The sequence below is a fragment of the Archocentrus centrarchus genome, chromosome 13 (genome assembly GCF_007364275.1).
Source record: "Archocentrus centrarchus isolate MPI-CPG fArcCen1 chromosome 13, fArcCen1, whole genome shotgun sequence".
Lineage (NCBI taxonomy): Eukaryota > Metazoa > Chordata > Actinopteri > Cichliformes > Cichlidae > Archocentrus > Archocentrus centrarchus.
In genome coordinates, this window is record NC_044358.1 from 9,444,556 (window position 1) to 9,468,941 (window position 24,386).

At 40.6% G+C, this 24,386-nt stretch overlaps 1 pseudogene; it reads left to right on the plus strand.

The window, feature by feature from the left end:
- The first annotated feature begins 402 nt into the window (after nt 1-402).
- LOC115791086 (E3 ubiquitin-protein ligase Mdm2-like) lies at nt 403-12,166 on the plus strand (annotated as a pseudogene).
- The last annotated feature ends 12,220 nt before the right edge of the window (nt 12,167-24,386 follow it).

Here is a 24,386-nt window from a genome sequence, read left to right on the forward strand (position 1 = left end):
GTAATCTAACTTAGTTACTTCTAAAATTCTAAAATCAGTAAAGTAACTAAGTTACTTTTTAAAGGAGTAATCAGTCATTACCTTTCCAAGGTAACAATCACTGTTCCCACATCACTGTCAGCGTACCGGTGCGCGTTTTGTGACTCCGCCCATTTTTCAAAATAAAACGTCGTTCAGCCTGGTAACAAATAAAACAGAAATAATGTAAGATATTTATTGTTTCAGTGCAGCCTGGGACCAAATAACCTACGGACCGGTACCAGGGGACCTCTGATTTAAATTACACGAGAAATGGTTGTCTTAATCGGAGGGGAAAGCGAAATTTAAAAAAGTAACTTCAAAGGCCAAATTTTGACATCAATTCGCGGCCGGAAGCGCGGGGGCGGGTACTGAGAAGTAGCTCCGTGGACGGCGCATTTTTGCAGCCCGGTCCGTTTGAGGAGTCCCGGTAAGATAAAAACACTGTAAAATGACCCTTTGAGCTTTAAAGCTAGCTCCTGCGGCAGGTTTCAGGTCTCTGAGGTGTCTTAAATGATCCTTTAAAGTGTATGCCAAGTTTCCCCTGCAGCCCTTATTCCCGCGAAAATTATTGGATTCGAGTGTTCAGGTAGATGATGATGAAATTACGTTGCTCTTACCTAATGCATGATTAGTGTCGATTTGTGTGATTTTGGTCTCCTTTAGCAGCTATTACATTAGCTTATTAGCATTTCGTGCAGACAAACAATCACATTCAGCCTTTAAATCAAACTTCTGACGTCTGCGGTCCGTTTGAAGTTTCTACTCATTATATCTACTCCCATGATGAGGAGGACATGAAGCATCCAGAGGCTTCAGACAGGTTCACAGGTCTGTTTATGTGAAGCCGAAACACGTGTTATCCTTCAGCAGCTGACGCACAGGTACAGGTTCAGCTTCGGCAGCGCCCTAAAAATAATGTTTGTCTGCAGAGTCAGTGTTTCAGACTAGTGATGTGCTCTTAACAACAGAAATGGGGAAGTGGAACAGCAATAAGATGACTCACAGGCTAACTTTTGAAATAAAAGTGACCTTCTAAGGATGTTTGTTGAACCTTTCCTGCAGTATGTGTGCAGTTCACATAAAAACCCTGCCATTTTAAAATGAAATTCTGCATAATTTCCCAAGATTAAATCATCTTATTATCCTCATATTCTCATGTGTATTAGGACTGTGTTAACAATTTGAGTCACATTTTATTTTTATATCAAGTGGAAAACCCTGTGGTCTGCCTGTTTTTACACAGCACGTTTTTTGCCACATGGAGGCTCAGACTGTGTGCCGTGTAGATCACGTAAAACTAAATCAATAGTAAGCAAGAGAATTACTAAATTAATTAGGGAACAGTGCCCACATACTGATAGTTAAGTCCATAAAAGAAATGAGATGGTTATTAAAACCAACAGTAGGCAAGTAAACATAAAAACAATAATGTAAATGGAATATCTGCATTTATTAAATTATTATTACAGTAAGTCTGCCTGATGAGGAGTGAATTTGGACTTTTATAGCGAGGAAAAAATGTTTGAGGTATGCTTGACAGATCATAGGTCAACAAGTCATTTACAACGATATAAATACCAGCAATTAATTTTTTGGCAAATACTGGAAATCACTTTTTGGCACAAATGGCGGCATGTGCATTTTTGTACATGCAGTGCAGTACAGTGTTTTAATAGATGGGAAAGAGTACATTTGATACCAAGATTTCCAGAATTGTTCAACACCAGGATGTTTTTAATACTTCCTGTTACATTAAAAAAGAATCAGGAGAAATTCTTTTTTTTGGGTGGGGGGGGAGTCTGAAAAAGAGTACTCTTTGTACACTTTGGAAAATGTTGATAATTGTGAATGATTCCTAATACCCTGGAAAATCTTAAAAATGGACCTTGGAAATTCTTAAAAGTGCTTGAACTTGAGCCTGGAAAGGTGTAAGAACCCTGCTAACTTCTAAAGTTGTGCTCTCATTGATAATGCATCACCGATTATAAGCTGTTCATTTATGCATATTTAAATTCTGCTAAAACAGTGACAGTTGGGATTACACCAAAATTCCTAATCTTTATTTTAATCAGTATTTAGTTCAGATTATTTCACATGATTAATCACCGCCTTTGGAAAAGCCTTTTTAAAATAAAATCCTGCGTTGGTTTGTGTAATATGGAATAATCTGCTGTGTGTTTGTGTGCAGCAGGTTACCATGTCAGTGGGCAGCAAGACCAACACCTGGACCGCGGATGATGACGACAAACTGGTGAGAGCGGCGAGTTCCCGACTTCTTCACGGCTCTAAACTCTTCACTGACTGTGTGACTCAATGTTTTCCTCTGTGTGCGTTCAGGTGAGACCAAAGGCCGAACTCTGCTCTTTGCTGCAGCATGTTGGAGCCACTAAAGAGGTTTTCACCATGAAAGAGGTATGACATGTCCACTGGGTGGGTGGGGGGCTCTGACACAGGCTGGCTATGGGCTGTGATGTGTGTGATGGGCATCATCAGGTGGTGTTCAGGTAAACAGACATGTCTGTGAAGTGTTGAGGACTGTTGCAGGCTCTGCATTCACAGACAGCCGTGAATGATTGAACCTGCTGATGTTTTGGCTCAGCGTGGCTCAACTTAACGTAAAAACTCCAAACTTTTAACCTGTGAACTGGCAGCGGCCCGCCCGCGGGCCGTTTATAGGGCTTTCTGAATTTGAAGCCTCATAGCATTACAGTAACGCTGCAGTTTGCACTTACGATGCTTTTATATGACAGACTAGACCCTCAGAATTTATGGGTTTTCCAGAGCCAATAATAAGCAGACAGCGTCATGTGACTTCTCTGGACATGCCCCCAAATGTTCCCCAGTCGTTCTGATTGGTTGACGCTGACCCAAAATCCGAAACCACAGATGTATAGCCAAAAAAATTCCTGACACGTGGGTATATGGCACTGTGGGGTGGGTTTTCACATGAGTCCATAAACTCCCTGCGTATTCAGTGCATCCTCGTGCGTGAAACTGAGCAGGAACTGAGAGTGTGTGCGCCATCCTGCGTAAACAGTGTTTACAATATTTTTTCTCACCAACGGATTATCAGAATGCATCAAAAACAGACTATATTTATTCAAAGAAATGACTAAATGACTCACAAGACTGGATTATTATTTATTAGAGGATTTCGTTGCTGATTCGACCGGTTTTATCGCTGCAAAATCCGGTGAACAAACAGCTGTTACTCTGCCGGCGAGTCATGGTACGTGTTATGTTTTATTCTCAGCTCGTCCTCGTATTATATGCCGTTCAGATGTAAATATGTATGTAATGGTGAGCTTGACATGCACCATTACACAGAAAATATCACCGTACGCTGTTGTTACGCCACTTATATTGTGTGCGTGTGCTTTACATATGGAAATTTACAAGAGCAGCGTTGGGGGCAGGGAAGGTTGTTACAGGTCTCGATGAGACTTTCATGGAGTCTTTATAACGTTTATTACAGCAGGATGAGGAGGTCAATGGCTCAGAGCTTTTTTGAGCAGTAAGTGTCTAAAGTTGTACAAAAAGCTTTATGCTTTGTGTACGTTTTGTTTGTGGGGGTGGGGGTTGTAAGTTGTGTATCAGAGAAGGACTATTGGGAGGATTGTGGTTTTTTATTTTATGTGTATATGTAGTGTTTACTTTCCTCAGGGTAGTGTATTTGATTAGAGCCTCATTGATGACTGTATGTTGAAGCATTGAGGAGTTACAGCCATTTGAAGTTTGTATAACAAAGGCTGCTAACATGTGAGACCACGCCTGAGATCAACACACAAAAACCTTTACAAAACAGTAGGTTTTTGTGCTATCTTGATAAAATTTGAAATACACGGTAAAAAGATTTCATTCTACAGCTTCATTATATTTTCCAGTCCATACCTTCTACACTCAGTGTGTAGTTACATAAAAACAAACAGGAAAAATCCAGGTGAGGCAAAAATTGTCTAATTTTTCTGTGTTCCAAACTTAATACATGCTACATACTCATTACAGTTACAGCATTTTTGACTCTAATAATGAAAACTATAGCTTGTCTTCTTCACAAAGAGACCAACCTTTTGCATGTACTCCAAAGAGTTCGGGAACAGCAGCTGATTTAATTTGGGTATGCTTTTTCAGGCGTTTTTGGTGATTTTGGTGCGGCCAGTTAAGGGGCATCTCAGACCATCTGTGCCCTCTTTTTTTACTGGGCCTGTCCTGAGTGTCTCAGGATAAGAGGCCAGTCTATCACAGGGAGGCACAGCCTTCAGCTTTCAGGCCCCTCTTCTGTGGAACCAGCTTCCAGCTTGGATTCAGGAGACAGACACCCTCTCTATTTTTAAGATTAGGCTTAAAACTTTCCTTTATGATCAAGCTTATAGTTAGGGCTGGATCAGGTGACCCTGAACCAGCCCTTAGTTATGCTGTTATAGGCCTAGGCTGCTGGGGGGTTCACATGATGCACTAAGTGTTTCTTTTCATTCACCTCTTAATACACCAATTTTCATTTAATCAGCATTAATCTCTGGCTCTCTTCCACAGCATGTCTTTTGTCCTCTCTCCCCCCTCTCAGCAGATGACTACAGCTAATTTAAAATGAGCGGTTAAGCTCACATGCCTGTGTTTGGACTGTGAGAGAACATACAGACTCCACAGGAGGGTTGAACCCAGAGCCTTCTTTGCTAACAGCTGCAGCCTCCACATCTCAAACACAGGGCCAGATGCTGCATTTTAACACTTTGTGATTAAACACTGCCACCTAGTGGTGAATATTTTTGTTGCCTTTTGTAAATACTGACTCGAGCGAGGTTGGAAAATTCCTGCGTTACAGCAGCAAAAACATTAAACACAGCTGTGACAAAACAGCTTAAATAAAGTAAAATACAACATGACAAATCACAATTACTCAGTAAGGGAAATATTACACAAAAGAAAGGAGCTCTGTTAAATCTTAATAAAATACAGAAACAACAGACAGTGCTACAGAGACACTGCTAAACTGGTGCATAAGGTGAGAGGTTGTAGTGTCAATAATAGAGTGAGACAACACCCTGCACTGGCACAGCAGTCTGTTTTATACAGCAAAATAGAACAAGTAATATTTGAGTACAAAAACAAGGCAGTTGTCCAGGTCATCTGTTTAAATTAATATTATTATACAAGCCGCAGGAGTTTCTGTGGCCTCCCTCATTTATGCTGAAATAGATGAGTCCTTAGATTGATACAGTGTCTCAAGTTTTTCCATATTCACAACCTCTGTGTCACTCAGGCTGGCAGCTGGAACGGCGTAGTGGTCTTTGGAGCAGGAGGTGGGGTTCGAATCCCGACCAGGGTATACCTCCAGCAAGGGTCCCAAGGCTAGACCCCACATGCCAACCAAACCAACCTCAGAATATGAGTGAGATATATATACAGGTGCTGGTCATAAAATTAGAATATCATCCATCCATCCATCCATTTTCTTCCGCTTATCCGGGGCCGGGTCGCGGGGGCAGAAGCCTAAGCAGAGAAGCCCAGGCTTCCCTCTCCCCAGCCACCTCCTCCAGCTCATCCGGAGGGACCCCAAGGCGTTCCCAGGCCAGCCGAGATACATAATCTCTCCAGCGTGTCCTGGGTCTACCACGGGGCCTCTTCCCGGTGGGACATGCCCGGAACACCTCACCCAGGAGGCGGCCAGGAGGCATCCTAATCAGATGCCCGAGCCACCTCAACTGGCTCCTTTCGATGTGAAAGAAAGAAAAGAAAAAAATTAGAATATCATGAAAAAGTTAATTCATTTCAGTGAAACTTGTATATTATATTCATTCATTACACACAGACTGATATATTTCAAATGTTTGTTTCTTTTAATTTTGATGATTATAACTGAACTAATGAAAACCCCAAATTCAGTATCTCTGAAAATTAGAATATTACTTATTAGACCAATACAAAAAAAGATTTTTAGAAATGTTGGCCAACTGAAAAGTATGAACATGAAAAGTATGAGCATGTACAGCACTCAGTACTTAGTTGGGGCTCCTTTTGCCTGGATTACTGCAGCAATGTCCGGCAGCAGTCCAGTCCTTTTTGTCTTTAGTCCAGGCGAGACGCTTCTGACGCCGTCTCTTGTTTAAGAGTGGCTCGACACGAGGACTGCGAGAGCTGAAATCCATGTCTGCATACGTCTGTGCTGGTGGTTCTTGAAGCACTGACTCCAGCTGCAGTCCACTCTTTGTGAATCTCCCCACATTGTTGAATGGGTTTTGTTCCACAACCCTCTCCAGGGTGCAGTTATCCCTATTGTTGTACACTTTTTTCTACCACATCTTTTCCTTCCCTTCACCTCTCTATTAATGTGCTTGGACACAGAGCTCTGTGAACACCAGCCTCTTTAGCAATGACCTTTTGTGTCTTGCCCTCCTTCTGCAAGGTGTCAGAGGTCGTCTTTTGGACAACTGTCAAGTCAGCAGTCTTCCCCATGATTGTGTAGCCTACAGAACTAGACTGAGAGACCATTTAAAGGCCTTTGCAGGTGTTTGGAGTTAATTAGCTGATTAGTGTGGCACCAGGTGTCTTCAATATTGAACCTTTTCACAATATTCTAATTTTCTGAGATACTGAATTTGGGGTTTTCATTAGTTGTCAGTTATAATCATCAAAATTAAAAGAAATATATCAGTCTGTGTGTAATGAATAATGAATAATATACAAGTTTCACTTTTTGAATGATATATTCTAATTTTATGACCAGCACCTGTGCAGCTGGAATGGCATAGTGGTAACATTACTGCCTTTACAGCAGGAGGTTGAGGGTTTGAATCCTGACCAGGGCATATCTCCAGTAAGGGTCCTAGGCTGTGTTTGTGTGTCTGTATGTATATATATATATATATATATATATATATATATATATATATACATACACACACACACACACATTTTGTAAGTGTTAATGTGAAATTGGAAAACAGTACCACTGGTTTTCCTCAAAGAGTGAAATGCAGAGTTCGTTGTGGTTATTGGAGCAGGATTGTGATGAAGCTGCTCTGTCTTGCTGGTGCGTTGGTACTATGTGGTACTTTGTGTGGTCGCTGGAGATTATAGGTCAACCTGAGGATCTCTGCTCTTACCTGTAAGAATGCAGAGTCAATTTACCAATGCAGAAAACTGGCTTTTGGCCTTTAATGAAAAAGTACAGCACCAGGAAAACCCTGTGATTAAATGTGTAATTAATAAGAATATCTGGACACACTGTTTTCTAGTTAACTTCCATTCATTTGACTACAGTTTTTTGATGGTGATGAAAACCCTGATGTTTAAGAAAGTGAATGTTTCTTTAAAAATATAATAATAAGAATATCAAATGTCATGTATACTTCTCCAAGTTTCCCAAGGACTTTGGTGCTGAGGGTGCAGCCTCTGAGAAGCTGATTGGCTGTTGTCTGTGCAGCTTGTATTCCTCTCATGATGCGTTTTTCTCTGTGTTTTTGCAGGTGATGTTCTACCTGGGTCAGTACATCCTCCAGAAGCAGCTGTAGGACCAGAAACAGCAGCACATCGTTCACTCAATGATGCATTTTTTGATGTGTTCCTGTTTCAGGGTTCTGTTTGCAATGATCACCAAGAACCTGGTGGCTGTCAGGAACCAAGGTATTATAAAGGAATATATCTTAAATATTGAGAGGCCGTGTTCATATATGCAGTGTTTCGTACGGGTGCTGGATTTTAATATTTTCAAGGTTTGAAAAGTGCTTGAATTTTGAATATAATGCTTGAAACTGCTTTAAATTGTAACCACTTTGAAAAAAAAACTGAAAACAAAAAATTGAATAGTTCGCTTATGAAGAAAAGGGGAAAGTGGGAAAGTCTTAAATGTCTCTGGAGCTTGAAAAACTGGACTTCTTGAAGATGTTTCACCTCTTTATCCAAAAGGCTTCTTCAGTTCTCACACCAAAGGTGGAGAGACCCGGGTATTTAAACCCAGTGGGCGTAGTCCCGTGGAGGTGGTTATGGCCCTCTATTGTTCATGTGCATAATCACATGTGCCAATGTGTGAAAGGAAGCGTGGGTCATTACAATCAGTGGTTTCAGGTGAAACCAATTTGGGACTTTGCCCCTTGTTTCATGTGACCTATTGAGGTCACCTGAACAAAGGTGTGAGTGGGGGTTGAGGCGCCTGGGGAGGGAGCTCAGCACTGCATTGTAGACGGGGGGGAAGTTGGTGATGTAATCCACCTCCTCTGTTCAGTGATGGTTGTTCACAGTGATGCTTCTTTTACTCCTCTTTCAAACCATCGGTCTTCTTGGTCCAAATGTGAATGTTGGCATCCTCAAAGAGTGACCTTTGACCTTCAGATGCAGATGTACAGCTGAGTCTTGTCCCGTTGAGGTGGCTCTTCTACGTTGTGCGTTTGTGAAGCTGTTTGGTTTCTGTAGAGGTCCGAGCACTCTTCACTGCGCTGGACAGCAGACACTCCATTGCTGATCTTGTGTTTGGGGGGTTTGTCCTTGGGATGAACCGTTTTTGCCTTAGATTTGGTTTGAAGTATTCTGGGATGTCATGCTTGGAGAAAATTCTTCTGAGTTTCTCTGACAAGCTGCCACATAAGGGGTGACAGTGTTGTTCCTCTTGTCATTCTTATTCTCTCTAGTTTGTATTTGACCTTCATTCCTGTGCATCTTGGCTGATTTGGTGCCACCCCTTTGACAGAGCCTGGGTATCACATATGCATGGATACGGGCATGTATGCACATGTGCGCACACATACACAAAGGGGGGTGCTAATGATGTATTAAAAGAATACCAGCCGACAGGAATTTCAGCCTATAGCTGACTGCACAAATGGTATTTTCAGTGTCCTACATAAGCAGCCTTTTTAAGTTAAAAGTATCAGTATTGGTATCGGCAATACTGGCCCTGTATTTACTTGGTATCAGATCGATACCAAAATTTGCAGTATCGCACACCACTAATTTTCACCCTTTGGGTGGAGCTTATGTTGCCTAATGTGATTGGTCACTTTGATGGGCAGCTCAGGTTGTTGTGTTAGATCGAGTTACACTGTGGCAGCAACGTCAGAGCTGTTTTAAACTCACAGTCTGGAGAATAACATTTCCAGAATTAACTATCAGTAGTTATTGTTTTCTGTCAAGTGACTTATGGCATAATACCACCTTTTTAATGTGATTAAAAAATCTGAAATTATTTTGAGTATGTACGTATTTGTATAAATATGTATTGTAGTGTCAGTGTGCTGGAAAACCTTGAAAATTGCTTGAATTTAGTCCTGGAAAAAGTTATGAACCCTGTATATAGATGTCTATCCTCGTGGTGTGATTCTGACAATTACCCCCACATCCTTTCCTTAGAGTCAACAAGTTTGAGTGAGCCGCACAGTAGCAGCCCGATGGACAGAGGGACAGAGGTACACACCAATACACTGTCAGAGTCCCTACACATCCCTCACATGGGTGTGGCTGCAGAGCCGCGGTGTCGAGCACCGGAGAGTGCCAGCTTGGCTGGGTCTGCCACACTGCTATCCCCGGTGTTGCTAAATATAACTAGTAAATGGACTAGTTCTTCTACAGCGCTTTTAGGCCAACCGACCTAGTTTGTTCGACAGGCAGGGGAACCAGTGAAGCTCGTGGGTTTAATTTTAGCGGTAACGTATCACGTGACCGAGCGTCGTGACCCGCGTAAAGAGTGAGTCATGGATGGATGTACTGGAGAGAATCCGCCCATTTTTCAAAATAAAACATCGTTCAGCCTCATAATAAATAAAACGGAAATAATTGAAGTTATTTATTCTGTCAGTGCGGCCCGGTACCAAATGACCCACGGACCGGTACCTGGGGACCTCTGATTGAAAGTACGTGAGAAACGGTGGTCTTAATTGGAGGGAAAAGGGAAATTTTAAAAAAGTAACTCAAAGGGCCAAATTGTATTATACTTTTGACATCAATTTGTGGGCCGGGAGTTTGAGACCCCGTACTTGAGTTCGAGAGTTTTTAGATCATTTCATCAGGTGAATCCAGTCTCCTGAAAACTGTTGACTCGCATGGACACAGATTGACATTAATTTCAGACTCTTTATTAATGCTTTGCGCTGAGCCGGACTTTTCTAGGGATGATAATCATAAACAAATGTAAGGCAAATTTAAAAATCCCTAAATGTTAAAAGTGGAGCTTGGTGCTGATTCTGGGTGTCCAGCAGGAGTTTAAATGTTTAACAATCAGCAAAGCTGAGTTTTAAATCTGAATGTGTTCCTGCTTTCAGGCGGCAGGAACAGAGGGACGCTCTTCGTCGCCTGACAGGAGGAGGTGCAGCTGCAGGAGCAGTGAGCCAGGTTCAGGAGTTGCCACCACAGCTGCATTCAAGCTGTTTGAGCAGATCTATGACGATAAACTCCACCTACCTGATGTCTGCAGGTCCCTCCCACAGCATAGACGATGGCGTTGATGAGGAAGAAGAGGACGAGGAAGGTGGGAAAAGGAGGTGGTCTGACAGCTACTCGCTGACGTCCTGCTATGCGATTGGAGGACATGGGAGCGGGCAGGACAGATGCAGCAGCCAACCCTCTGACTCCCACAACACAGTGAGCACGACACACAATCAGTGTTTTAATGAGCTTGTGTTGACATGTTGTGTGTAACACGGACTCTGTGTGTTTAGTCTGGGAGGTCAGAGGTCAGGGTCACAGCGTCAGACTCTGACAGTGACAACTTCAGTGTTGAATATGAAGTGGAGTCCACAGATAGTTGTGATTATAGTGAAGATGACCACTCTCTGTCTGCTACTGATGATGAGGTAAAAAAACTGTTAATAGAGCAAAGCAGCAGCTAAACATTACCTGAACGCAGCCCTGTTACTTACCAGCCATCCTGCCTGCGTGCTGCAGGTATACGAGGTCACCGTGTTCGAGGTGGATGATGATGATGATGACTCCTTTGATGAAGACACAGAGATTACTGAAGCTGTGAGTCACAGCACAAACACACAGACTGAACAAACGGCGTTGTTCAGGTCTAACGAGTGTTTTCCTCTCAGGATTTCTGGCGCTGCGCAAAGTGCGATGGGTTGAACCCTCCTCTGCACAGAAATTGTCTCCTCTGCTGGACTACTGAATCGTCCATTGACTGCGCCGCTTCCTGTCCTAAAGCCCCGCCCACAATGAGAGCCAGCCAATCAGCTGCCAAAGAAGCTCCAGGTAATTATGCCTTATCTACGGTGCACATCTCTACATTTGACACCTTTTTTGTAACAAGTGGCTGATCACAAAATGAGTGCTGTAACGTGTTTTGAAGCCTCGCTCACTGGAACTGTAGCGCTGCACCATGAGGTAAACCTCGGATTAGTGGAGGTGAGACCCTAGTGTCAGCATGCCCCTCACAATATCCAACTGGATGAGTTATAAATACAAATAATTGTACCTGTTTAGATGAAGGGAAGAGTTAGCCATAGAAAACAAAACTGTTTGTGTAACTCACTTTTTTTTTTTGGAACCGGGCTCAAGTGGCCACTAGAGGAACCTCAGCTGTGCCATCTATTTTGCCTCTTGTTTATAAAATCTAGATAAGAGCAGCCTTTTAGCAGCGTGCTGTCAGCTTGATTTTCTCTGATAACCACAGTCTGCTAATGTCCTGAAGGTGTTGACATGGAGCAGAGTGGACTTGATGTTCCAGATGGAGAAGGATTAAACACTCCTCTGCACGCCTCCTCTGCACCAAACTCCCAGGATCTCCTCTCATGCGCCGTGCCTTCGTCCTCCTCCTCCTACTCACAGGAGAAGCTCTGGACACCTGATTCCCAGCCCCCCTCCACCTCATACTCATCCTCTGTCAATTCTCTGGTGCTTCTCCCGTCTGCTCCATCTCCAGCTGCTCGTCCTACCAGCGTGCCAGCAGAGTGGCGGCTGCCGGACTTATGCCTGGACCCGTGTCTCATCTGCCAGTCCCGGCCGAAGAACGGCTGCATCGTGCACGGACGGACCGGGCATCTTATGTGCTGCTACGTTTGTGCCAGGAAGCTCAAGAAGAGGAAAAAGCCGTGTCCGGTGTGCAGGCTGCCCATCCAGTCGGTCATCCTCACCTACCTCAGCTGAGACTTCCCCGTCTCCCCTCGCAGTCCCCATTCAGGAGATGGGTGTGAGCGTCCACAGCCACAACACCAATCAGTTCACAATAAGTAATTTAACAAGTAGAGTAGCAAATTAGTTTTTTTAAGGGAGTAATTAAGGAAGGTAAAGCATTAGCTTTTAAAATGAGGTGTTTGAAATTGCTTTTTTTTTTTTAGTAACGACTCCCAACAGTTTTTCTGTTAGTTTTTGAGGCTTATGAGAAACAATAGACAGACTCTGAACAGCCTGGCGTGCGTCCTCTACTTTCAAACACTCATCATCTCATTTTCTGCCTGTTTTCCAAAGAGAAACACATTCTATTAAATGAGTGGACCTTTGTGTTATTTTGTTTCATATATGTATGATACGCATTCAAAAAGTTCTGCCACAAAGCCTGGGGGAAGAAAGGAGTGCTTTTGCACGGGAAACCGATATATTTTGACCATGACTACTCTCCCACAGTGCTGCAGAAATGCAAAGAATACTCCGAAGCAAAACGGATCTTGAAGGAGAGAAAGATACGCTTCCAGACACCATTCCCCGCTAAACTGCGAGTGTTCTACGAGGGTGATACACAACTTTATCAGTCAGCGGCGGAGGCTACGAAGGACATGAAGGAACGTGGTTTGCCTGTCTCCCTGATCAAGCCTAAGGAAAGTTTGGTCGAGCAACTCTCCTACACTGCCTGGAAGAAGATAGGTTTGAAACAGCAAACACCCAAAGAGGGAAGAGAGATGAACATCAGGGAGAGACTCCGTGAGTTCAGAAGAGATACCAGTTCCCCTCCAGAAGAACTCTAAGTAGCAATAATAAATATTGGTAAGCCAAATATGTCATGAGTAATCAAAACAATATAAGTCTAAGATAGGATTTTTTTTTCTCTTTATTTTTAATTAGTTTGATTACTGTATATTAAAGGACATTATTCTTGTGACATTCGATACATCACTTATCCCCAACCTACACCAAAGGTGCTAAGGAGGAATGCACACAGAAATAATGGACAAAAACTACCATAGCGAAGTTGAGGGCCCTCCCCCCCTTATAAAGGGAGGTTTTCCCCCATGGCTAGACGGTTCTCCTAGCCAAGTTCAGGGTCATTTGTTTAGGACCCCAGCCTTGGAACTTAAGGTTTTTTCTTTTAATTTTATGGTTAAGCTACTGTCACACAACCATACGGAGAGTGGATTTGTCAGGATCCGTTATCTAATCTTTAAGGAGACATACAAGACAACTAGATATGGCTAGCAATAAGATAAAGGTAATTACCTTCAATGTTAACGGTCTGCTCAACCCAGTTAAACGAAGTAAAATCCTGTCTAAAATGAAGAAAGAACAGGCTCACATAGTGTATTTGCAAGAAACTCACTTAAATAAAGGTGAACATGAAAAATTAAGAAGAATGGGCTTCACCGACCTATACTTCTCCTCATATAAATCTGGTCATAGAAGGGGAGTGGCTACTCTTATTTCAAATAAGATACAATTTGAAAAATCATACGAACTAACAGATAAGGAAGGCAGGTTTGTATTGGTCAGAGGCAAGGTGGAGGGAAATCCTATCACTCTGTTCAATGTGTACGCCCCCCCAGGCAGCGATATTGAATTCTATAAGAAAATAACTAACATAATGGTAAAAGAAACACAGGGTGTCTTAATCTGCGGAGGGGACCTAAATATACGTCTGCAACCAAAGATGGATTCCTCTAGGGAGAAAACCTACCAAAAAGAACCCCAGCATAAAAAAATAAATATACTTTTCGAGGAAGTTGGTCTGATAGACATATGGAGGGATTTTTATCCCCATAAAAAGGACTACACATACTATTCGGCCCCCCATTCACTCTACACAAGAATTGATTATTTTTTGACATTTGTAAAAGACAAGGACAAGATGGTTAGATGTGAGATTGGAACAATAGATATAAGTGACCATACACCTGTATACTTAACGGTTGACCTTGGTCTACAGAAAAGGAGTAATACATGGAAACTAAACTCGGGATTGCTTAACGATCCCTGGTTCAGACAGCAAATAAGGGAAGAAATCAGTAATTATTTAGATTTTAATGATAATGGAGAAGTATCACCTCCCATATTATGGGACACCCTCAAAGTGGTTCTAAGGGGAAAAATCATAGCAATATCTTCACATAAGAAAAAATTAAGAAACCAAAAATTAGAAGAACTACATAAAAAATTGGAAGGCTTAGAACAAAAACATAAGCAGAATCTAGCACAAGATATATTAGAACAAATAAAAAAAACTAGAAATGAAATAAATGACATGGCAACACAGGAAATTGTGAAAAACCTCATGTTTCTTAAACACAGACATTATGACGGCGGATCCAAATCCATGAGGGTGTTAGCATGGAAACTAAGAAAGAAAACAGCAGAAAATACAATCCACAGAATCAGAAACCCAAAAACAAATGAGGTAAAGAATAAATTAAATGAAATCCAGGAAGCATTCGAGACATTCTATAAAACCTTATATTCAAAAATCTCTAGAGGAACCACTGATCAAATTGATGAATACCTGAATTCATTAGAGCTACCATCTATGGATGAAGAACAGAGAAACAACATGGCTTTAGACATTACAGAGATAGAACTAAAAAATGCAATGAGTAGACTAAAATCAGGCAAATCACCAGGGTCAGACGGTTTCACAGCAGAATTTTATAAGGAATTTCAGGGAGAGTTGATCCCAATCCTCTTGCCCACATTAAATTGGGTCTTAAAAAATGCTCAAACACCACCAAGTTGGAAGGAGGGAATAATCTCAGTAATACATAAAGAAGGCAAAGATAAACTGGATTGTGGATCATACCGACCAATATCGGTTTTAAACATTGATTATCGACTTTTTACTTCCATTATGGCCAGACGAATGGAAGAACTTCTTCCCTCCCTGATACACAACGACCAAACTGGATTTATACGACAACGTCAAACACAAGACAATATAAGAAGGACGTTACATGTTATAGACCACATACAAAAAAAAAAAAACTAAAAGCAGTTGTGATCAGCGTAGACGCTGAAAAAGCTTTCGACTCAGTTGATTGGAATTTCCTATACAGGGTTCTACATAAATTTGGATTACATGACACAATTATAAAAACAATACAGGCCCTGTACAGCAACTCCACAGCTAGAATAAAAATTAATGGGCATTTATCTGACAGAATTACCCTAGAAAGAGTGTCAAGACAGGGGTGTGCATGGTCACCGTTGCTTTTTGCACTATACCTAGAACCGTTAGCCCAATCGATAAGACAAAATAAGGATATTAAAGGAATAAATATTAGAGGGATGGAACACAAACTGGCATGTTACGCAGATGACATATTAATATATGTAGATCAACCAACCTATTCCTTACCAGTTCTACTGCAATCACTTGAACGATTTGGTCAACTATCAGGATATAAAATTAATATTAATAAAACCCAGCTACTTTCTTATAATTATAGCCCACCACAGGAAATCCAAAAAGCATATTCCTTTGCCTGGCATACTGAACAGTTCAGATATCTGGGCATTATCATACCAAAAGACCTCCAAAAACTTTTTGAATATAATTTTATTCCCATACAAAAAAGAATTAAAGAGGATATTACAAGATGGAACCTTACCCCCTTTCTAAGTTTCAGTTCCAGAATTAATTCAATTAAAATGAACATACTGCCCAGACTGCTATATTTATTTCAAACTCTACCTATTGAAATTAACCAGAATTTTTTTAACGAGTGGGACAAGTCGCTCTCAAGATATATCTGGCAGGGTAAAAGACCCAGAATTGTATACAAGACATTACAACTGGAAAAGGAAAAGGGGGGTTGGGGACTACCATCCCTTAGAGACTATTATTTAGCTGCACAAGCAAAAGCACTGATATGCTGGTGTGACCCAAAATATAAGGCTCAATGGAAAAACATTGAAACAAAAATGTCATTCACCCCCATACAGGCGGCACTGGCTGATGCAAACTTACAAAATTTTATTAATAGTATAGACAACCAATGGATGAAAACAACCCTTAGAGTATGGAAAACCATCATAAAAGAAAACACACTAGAGAAGGATATTACAATCCTGAAATGGATCGCATATGATTCAGACTTCCTACCAAACAAACTCGACACCAGGTTTAGGGATTGGACATCCAAAGGGATTACTGCTCTCTGTACAATAATGAAAAACGAAACTTTAAGGGATTTTGAAACACTTAAGAAAGAGTATCACCTGGATAAGCAGGATTTCTACCGATACTTACAAATGAGAAACTTTGTAAATTCCAAAATGAAGCCAATCTCTGATAAAAATATAAATCTAATTGAAATTTTTATTAAAGCCTATAATTCAAAAATCAAGAAGAAAACTATTTCACTTATCTATAAAAACCTACTAGCTCTTAAAAACAGTTCGACCCTGTATATTAAAGCGAGGTGGGAGAGAGAGGGCAACTTAACAATAACTGAGGAAGAATGGACAATAATATGGAAATATCAGTGGACATATAATAAATCCCTACAATGGCAAGAATTGGGGTGGAAAAACCTCATAAGATTCTTTATTACACCCGTACAGAAATGCCATTATGATAGGAACCCTCCTACGTGTTGGAGGAAATGTGGAAACCGAAACGCTAATCATTACCATATTTTTTGGAACTGTCCAATTATTAAAGACTACTGGAAAGAAATAAACAATGCCCTACAGGATATTTTCAGACAGCACATTCCTTTAGAGAGCAAGCTCATGTATTTTTGTAACATACCTCAAGAAGTCTCAAAAAGGGAAAAATATCTAATGACCATCTTATTAACAGCAAGTAAAAAGAGCATCACAAGAAAGTGGTTATCACAGGATAAGCCAACGCTAGATGACTGGATGGACATAACATTTAGCATATATATAATGGAAAAAATAACAGCTTCTCTCAACCATAAGACCGAGCAATTCAATTTCAGCTGGCAAAGCTGGGTAGACTACGCAAAATCTAGAAGACCCGATTTTATTTTTTAGAAATCAAGCTTGACATGGCCTCCTGACAATCTACTCTCCGACAATAAATAAACTCAAATAGTATTAAATAAGTATTTACACACTTCTTTCAAAATTTATTTAGGGATTTTTTATTTTTTATTATTTTTATTTATTTATTTTATTATTATTATTTTTATTTTTATTATTTTCTTCTTTCTTTCATAAATTATTTTCTCTTTCTTTCCTCATTCCATTAACATTGGGCTTCTTCCCCGGGAAATAGAGTTATAACAGTTCTATGTTAATATGTTGCACAGAAATCTCTATGTTACTTTTTTAAGTACTGAACGTAACACTTTGACACTGTGAATATATGCTCTGTAAAACCTTTTTCCCAGAAAACTAATAAAAAGTATAATTACAAAAAAGAAAAAAGAAAAGATCCAGTGTGTTCATGGACTCTGTTTCAGTCCCTGATGAAGGCTTGTGTGCTGAAATGTGTTTTTTTTAGGTTAAACTTTACTGTGCCATGAGTATAAAGGCATTTTCATTTTTATTTGAAAAGACAGTTCCTTGGTGTTTTTTAATATTTCAACCTCAGTGATAACTGATATTATAAGTTGAAGTAATTTTGTTGCCCCTGATGGACATTTTAAAAGAGGCCATGTTTAGAAAGAGATCATAACTAGTTAGTTGCTAGTTATGTGTTTAAAAGATATTTAATCTACACAAAGTGCTTCAGATGGTGTAATTTCATGTCTTTAATGTTTAATGTTAATAAAGCTGTTGAATCAACAAAAAAAAAAAAAAAAAAAAAGTTCTGCCAATTATCCCACGAAAAACAAAACCGGCCGATCGCCTCTTCAAGCCCGCGCGACTTCATACGGACACACCTGCACACACACACCTGCTTTTATTCCAGTGTGGGCACCGAAGAGCTGCTTTGATGTGATCCTCATCAGTGAGGTCCACACCATGCTGAAAGCTTAATGGCCCACAGGCGCACTTAGACACAAGCACATGCACATAATATTATACACAAAGTAATCAAAACCAAACTGTACACGGTCAGACAGATGAACACACTGACAAGCACATGCACACTCACTTGGACTGTACAACATATCCTCCACACAGCCTCAGAGAAGCACACACATCCAGGCTCGTAATGATGCCTCAGATGAAAGGATTTAGTGGGACCACTAGAGCCCAGTGCTGCTTCCCAGTGTCCCCGTTGACATTTCCTGCAGCTACTGTAACAACACGAGCCGTTTGCTCATCGACTGTGGTGCTGATGAGCCACAGTTTGTCCCCGCTCACACTGAGCATGCTCCCTTGCATGGATCAGAAACTATTTTTTCAATCCACTGAAGACAGGTGAGCAAAGGAGGAGCTTTAAAGGTTGTGGCTTTGGCTGAAGGAGCACGGCAGTTACCATTTTGATAAGCATAATACGAAGAAGGATTCATGTAACCTGGTGTTTTGATTGTAAGATTGAAATATCATCTCTTTTTACCAGCAATCAGCTGGGAATGAGAAGACTATTTGAATTTGTTTGCCTGACTTGATTTGCAATGAGAATAAGCAGCGATTTCTTATTTAGCTGATTTATCCTTCTTGCCGAGACTCGTGTGTGAAAGCTTTAATTATCTAAACTGCACCAAGGTTGTAGTACTATACAAATAGTCAACCTAATTACTCTTTTCATGCTTAAATGAGTCCAAAGAGAGTGACTGCTGAACACGGGTTATTAATGCATTCTTTAGACGATAATAAGTGTGAATGCAAAACTTTCAGATAAGGAGAATCATTTGGATCTTAGCTAGAAAACACAAAACAAGGAAAACACAGTGAAGCAATTATCCATCCATTCAATGATTGATGTCGCTGCCCGAGAGCGCCCTGTGAACTCTATTTTAATATGCCATATCTAATTGTTGAACAACACAAAATGGAACTGTAGCAGTTAAAGTCATCAGAGTAATACAGTAGAGTATAGTAGTATTTGCTATACAGTCACTGTGTCTGGCTCCACTTTTGAGGCTAAATGCTGCCTCTCACTGGCTAGCTAAGGCTAGTTAAGGCTGTAATAATAGCCACTGTTCAGACATCACTGTGTTGCAGTTTTGACAATTCAGCTCATGACTCATGATGCAACCTAATAAATGATTTCCTTCCTGATTTTCTTTTGCTCAGAAACACCATGGCTTTTTTCCACGATGTCTCCTGAGGTAATTATGATTAAAACAAAGTGGGAAAAGAAAAATAACACCTTTGTAAAATGCCATCATGCAATCATGAAGAAGCACAGAAGCCAGTATGAGAAAGAAATACTGATACTGGAGAAAATAAAATGTTACCAAAGTACCCTTTAAAAACACTGAAGGCTAAATTGCTTGTTAACAAGCTTTTCCTTGATGAGATGTGCCCATCTTGGTACTTCTTCCATCCACAGGTGCCATGCTCCATTTGTGGCAGAGTTAGTAGTTGCATTAAATATAAAGCTATATGGTCATATCGTTCCTGTGAACCGTCTACAGTACGTCTCGCTGTGGATTCTCCACGAACCAGCTGGCTTCTGTCTATAAACTGCAATCAGCTCTTGTCTCTCTTGTACCAGATTGAGCCAGAATCGACACTGCTGAGGACTGAGCAGCTGTGTGGCTTCAGCAGCTGTGCAGAGAACAAATCATTTCTACAAAAGCGTTTCTGCGCTGTACTCGCTCAGCAACATTTCCTCCTCAGATGAAAGATGCGCGTCGTGGCCTCCGGGCTTGTGCTTATTTAGAGAGCTCGTACGACCAGACAGGCCTTCGGTGTCTCGCTCTTGCTGACAATGGGGGTGCTTCATGTATGTAGTCTTTTTTTTTTTTTTCCTGTCTGCAGGTGTGTAGGTATGGCAGCTCTTGTTGACAGGCTTTTATGGAGCTCCGTGTGATTTATGCATGTGAAGGAATTTTTGTGCATTTTGACTCTAACGCGTCTGCCTGAGTTTTTGTTTGTGTGACCACATCAACCAATCACTGGTCTCTGGTGCAAGAAAAGAAAAAATGAACCCCTGTGGTGATACCAAACCTCTGACAAGCTGTCTGTGTACCAGGGGCAGAGTGTTAGCTTTATGCTGTCATAACATCAGAACATTTTTATCCTCCATCATAGCAGAGGGGGGTGCTATCAAGCTAGACTGATTGGTTAGCAGAGTAAGTTGAGCCTGTACTGTGTGAGTGACCTATAGACTTTCTGCTGAAGGAATCCACTTTATATATGCCATCTGGAGAGTTTCACACCACTGATTTTCTTTTAGCAACTGTAACAACTAGAGCACAGATTAGAAAAGCAATCATTTACATTTGCTTTGAGGTTCCGCGCGTCAGTACCGACTTCCAGACTCTATCAGTGACCAGGAGATCTCCACCTAAAGGTTGGCAGAGACCTTTTCTAAATATCTGCATATTGAATTGTATCAAATTATAATGGTCACTGGTGGTAAGACAGGAGGAAGGTGTAATTCCAGCCATTTCAGGCAGGTGTAAGAGTTTGAAGGAGTAAAACAGTTAAAGAGTTGAAAAGAATAAAAGAGTTTGAAAGAGTAAAGAAAAATATAGGCAAAATGAGTCTGACGGTGAAAGCCCACAGGCTGTGTGAACAGTGGACCGAACAAGTGCTCTTCTCAGGGGGTTTTCAGGTTTAGAGGGCGTTTGGTTTTTCTGAAATCTAAAGCAGAACATTTGTCTTTTACTTATATCCTTTGGAAAGTTGAGCGGCGTAAACAGTGACGCGTTTACGGCTCCCGGTAGAGAAGTTGATAGAGTGAACACTGGTGGACTTTGTGGTTCTTTACACAAACCTTTATCTCAGAAATCCATAAAAGCAACTTAAACCCTTTAAAAGCCTCAAAAGATAAAAGATAAAGAATAAAGAGAATAAAGAAAAAGTAAAAGAATACAGAGAAATGAAGAAATAAAGAATAAAGAGAAAAAAAGTTTTTGTAATAAAAATAAAAACCCTAAAAAAAGAAAAAATATAAATGCTGGTACCTTATTAACATTGTTTTTGTTTGTTGCAGTTTGGACTGACTGACGGACTGACAAACCTGCAGTGAGCTGCATGTAAGGTCAACAAGCAGTGGTGTTGAGAGTATGACCTCTGACCCTAAAAGTATCTACATTTTGACTAAAGACTTTGTCCATAACATTTTTATTTTTATTTTTGTTTTGTGGTGAAAATCCCACTGCAGGGGTTTAGATTTAAAAGCATAGAATTACACAAACTGAAAAAAAAAAAGTTAAAGCCTCTATTTCACTGCTGAACTAGTAACAACTGCTGATGTTTTAGGTCAAGATTATGCATTTCTCCCCTTCACAATTTAGTAACCTGAGGTTTATGAAGCCATATTTTGTCTGCCATAATTATGTTTTTTTTTTTTTTGGGTACAGACCCTTACAGAATAAATATAATTTTGAGTCCAGTAGAATACTTTCAAATTATTTTGATTGTTAATCCTTCTAAGATATTTTATTTTCCCAGATTTTCATGCCAAAGGAGTCAGAAGTGAACAGTAATTTTACAGGTACAGACAAACTTATCCAAGAGCTGTTTAAAATTAGAGAACTTTAAAATGATTATTTTTAGATATTTTGAGATTCGTCCCATATTTTGTTTTTGTTTTCTTGTGTTCTTTTTGTTCCACTCTAGCTCACATCGAAGGTGTGTCAAATTTTAATTTAAGGACATTAATTGGTGTTATAATTTCTTGATGACTTTGAGACCAAAATACAAAAGTTAACTTTACAATTGGATGAAAAATGAGATGCAAAACAAAACACAAACACTTGCAATGAAGAAGCAGCTTAGACTCACTCACTCACTCACTCACACACTCACTCATAGACAGACAGAAGCTCAAATTAGCTTTTTGCTTAATCTGACATTTAGCTCTAGGTGCATTAAATCAGGTTCACTTTTGGTGGATTGAATCCACTTAGTTAGTAAATTAGTAAATTATACTGTTGTTGAATTTCTCTGTTTTCCACATTCTGTTTTGTAAATGATGTAATCAAGACTGATAAGCTGTGATTATATGAAACTGTAAGTTGAATTAGAATGTGCCAGTACTTCATGCCATCTCATGGCACGAAGTCTGACCCAGATATCTGTGAACTATTTGAAATGGTTTTATTAAATTTAATAATTGGACTCCATATTCCTGTTTTGTGTCATTCCTGTTCGATAAAATGAACACGCAGAAACCTAAAGGCTTAAGCAGCGCACACTCTTATTATTTAGATTCCTTCAACTCTGTCCATGAACTTTGGACACAGGTACATATTAGGCCTATATCTGCTTAGGCTCCTGAAGCTTCTGATCTACACCACTTTGGATGAAGTCTTCATAGCAACCAACTGCCATTGCACTAAAATGACGCACTTGCTGTTATAGCAAAGTCAGTGAACAAGTGTGTGAAGTCTGATGGGTCTAGCTTGAACAGTGTGCCTCTATGGCGTTGACTTGAAAATCCTAAAGGACATCGAGATATCGCATTCAGAGTTTTAGAAAACTTGACCTCCGACCGAAACAGGTCAAGGTCGCCGAGATTCAGATTCATCCAAGACTTTTAGTGGATGCAACTCCATCTCCATCCATCCATCCATTCATCCATCCATCTTCTTCTGCTTATCCTTCTCAGGGTTGCAGGGGCACTGGGGCCTCTCCCAGATGTAATGGGGAGGGTATGCTCTGGACAGGCTAACACAGAGAGACAGACAACCATTCACACCTATGGGCAATTTAGAAATCACCATCTAACCTATCCCCACTAACTGCATGTCTTTGGACTGTGAGAGGAAACCAGAGTATCCGGAGGAAACCCATGCAGACAAAAAGGTCCAGTTTGAACCCAGGACCTTCTTGCTGGAAGGCAAGAAGGTCGACTGTCCTGCTCCTGGATGCATCTATGGTGTGAATTTGAAGAGTCTGGGTGAGATCATTCTCGAGTTATTAAAATTTTAGTGGAACACATGCTGAAAACATGACAAAAAATAACTTCACAAAATGTTAAAATTTATAATAGAATGTAATATTTAATGGAAAGAAACACCATTCATGTGCAGGTGTCGGTGTGTAACAGTGTGTATGTGATTCCACGTGCCATAATAACTGCAACATGCTAATATGTGGAGGTTTACTGGCTCAGTGGCGCCCTCTCTGAGGCAATGAAGAAATGCAACTGGCAATGTTGAAAAAATACATTCAAGATATCCTGAATTAGAATTATGATTAGTGAGAACAAAAAAGTGAGATATCCAGAATTTACTTCATGACTAGTCATAATTTAATTGAAGATATCTGAAATATGGTTCAGATAGTCAATAATTCATTGTAGGTATCTTGAATTGAAGCCTCCATACAACTCTGTCATGGCCGGGGAGGAAACGGGGGACTCAGGACTCCAGAGGTAAACAGAACTTAAAAGGGCGTTTATTCAGGTAAGGGGGGAACACAAATACCAAAAAAACCTCGGAAGGGAGACGGAGGGCAGGCACAGGGAACACAGGAACACACGGGCACACAACGTCAACGACGCGACAAGGAACACATGGAAACTGAGGGCTTAAATACACACTGGGTAATCAGGGCAAGAGGAAACAGCAGGGAACAACCGGTGAGGCAAATTAAACTAATTACACAGGGGAAGCAAAGCTGAACACAAAGCACAGGAAAACCAGACTGTCAAAATAAACAGGAAGTGACAAACCAAGGAACATACTGACTAAACACGGGGAACAGGCACAGACTCAGGACAGAGACGCAGACATATCACAACACTAGGAAACACAAGACATCAACCTACTGGGAGGACACACTCAGGAAATAAACTAACACAAAACGCTGGGCCAACGGCCCAGGACATGACAAACTCAGTGGTAAATCTGACGTCATTTCTACTAGTCAGAATGTAATTAGAGATATCTTAATACATCTAGTCATAAATCAGTTTCAGATATCTGGAATGTAAGTGTGGTGAAACGGATTTTATGTTTTTATGCCGTACAGCTCTGGTCGTCACACCTGTTGATGATGTATCCCTCACAAAGGTGATGTCAGGTGGATACCTGGCTAAGCTTCTCAGTATATGCTGACCAACTAGCATTTTACCTTCTGCTACTGTGGGCTGGATCATCTGCCTACAACTTGCCAGCTGTGGTAGACTCCTACATCCATGGATTAGTTTCTTAGGGCCTGACTGTGAGATCAGTGATTCCCGCATTGGGGTTCAG